This window comes from Nestor notabilis, unplaced genomic scaffold, assembly GCF_000696875.1.
Source record: "Nestor notabilis isolate BGI_N333 unplaced genomic scaffold, ASM69687v1 scaffold16128, whole genome shotgun sequence".
Classification (NCBI taxonomy): Eukaryota; Metazoa; Chordata; class Aves; order Psittaciformes; family Psittacidae; genus Nestor; species Nestor notabilis.
Window position 1 is genome coordinate 2,114 of NW_009939834.1, and position 1,746 is coordinate 3,859.

Consider the following 1,746-nt stretch of genomic DNA (forward strand, 5'->3'; position numbering starts at 1 on the left):
GCTCGCCGCCAGGCCATAAATCCCCCCGAGGCCTTGAGCTGCTCCAGAAACACACCGGTAAAAGAGCGAAGCGTAAGCAAATCCAGGGACAGGATGTGGCGGTGCAGGGCGGGGAGCAGGATATCCCGGGATGTGCGGGAGAAGCCCGTGGCCAGGGGTTAACCCGGGCGCTGCGTTATCGCCGGGAGCAGCTCTGCTGTTGACAGGGTAAATCACTGCTGCCTGCGCTGAGATGCTCCCTCCTGCTGCCAGGCTGAGAGCAGAAGCCAAACCCATCCCATGGAGATGAGATGTGCTGTGGTGGGGGTGAAGCTGGTGCCCTCAGACACAGATCATGGAGCGGTTGGGATTGGAAAGGAGCTTAAAATCATCCAGCTCCAACCCCTGCCATGGGACACCTTCCACTAGAGCAGGGTGCTCCAAGCCCCTGTGTCCAACCTGGCCTTGAACACTGCCAGGGATGGGGCAGCCCCAGCTCCTCTGGGCACCCTGTGCCAGCGCCTCAGCACCCTCCCAGGGAAGAGCTTCTGCCTTATCTCCAACCTGAACTTGCCTCGTTCCAGTTTGAACCCATCAGCCCTTGTCCTGTCGCTCCAGTCCCTGCTCACATCCCAGTGTCCTGCCCAGGGGAGCAACTCGTGCCCTTCCTCTTCCTTAGGTTCCTTACCCCCAGTTTCACATCTCATGAGCACAGAGCTGCTTAGGCTGGGAGCCCCCGGGCAGGGGCTGGCCTTGGGATCTGCACCTTTATCCCCATCCCCGTCCTGAGCACCAGGCAAAGCCCCAACCCCACTGAATGTGAAGCAGCTTCACACCAACACAACCCCAGCTCCGATCCTGAACCTTCCCTTCTGCTAATGCCAATCCCAGTGAAGAAGTGGAAGTAACCAGACACTTGATGTGCGCCATAACCAGGACAATAGATTCGAGTTTGAACATGTAAGATTTGGTATTTGACCTAATAAACTTTCTTCTTTTTATAAGAAAAACCTTCTCCTCAGGTACCTGCAGCTTCACTCACGGACCTCAGGGCCAGGGTGGCCTCAAATGAACCCTCCTAAAGCCCCACACAGGGATTTGGGCTTGAAGCCCAGCAAGTCCTTTGGCTGGGTCCCTCAGTCTCCCTTTAAAGCCTCCATCACCCCTTAGGGTGAAGCTGCCACTGGCTCCTGCAGGTTATCCGTGGCCCAGCCCGCTCAGCCGTGGTGACCTGTCCCACAAGGAATCATAGAACCATGGAATGGTTTGGGTGGGAAAGGACCTTAAAGCTCCTCCAGCTCCAACCCCGGCCCCGGGCGGGGACCCCTTCCACTAGAGCAGGGCCTCAAACACTGCCAGGGATGGGGCAGCCACAGCTTCTCCGTTCAACCCATTCCCGTGTCCCAGCACCCTCCCAGGGAGGAACTTCTTCCTTATCTCCAACCTGAACTTCCCCTGTTGCAGTTTGAACCCATCACCCCTTGTCCCGTCGCTCCAGTCCCTGATGAAGGTCCCTCCCCAGCATCCTTGTGGCCCTGTTCAGGCCCTGGGAGCTGCTCTGAGCTCTCCAGCAGCTCCTCTCCTCCAGCCCCCATGTTCCCAACCCGGCTCCACACGGAAGCTCTGCCTGAGCAGGTCACCCCGACCCGAGCAGGAGCTCCCAGTGCTGGGATGAAGCTGAAGCAGCTCCCAAATGCCAAGTGTTTGCTTTGCCCGGGAACCGCCCCGAGCCGGCCGCGCTCCAGGTCCCGCTGACACAACGGCGGC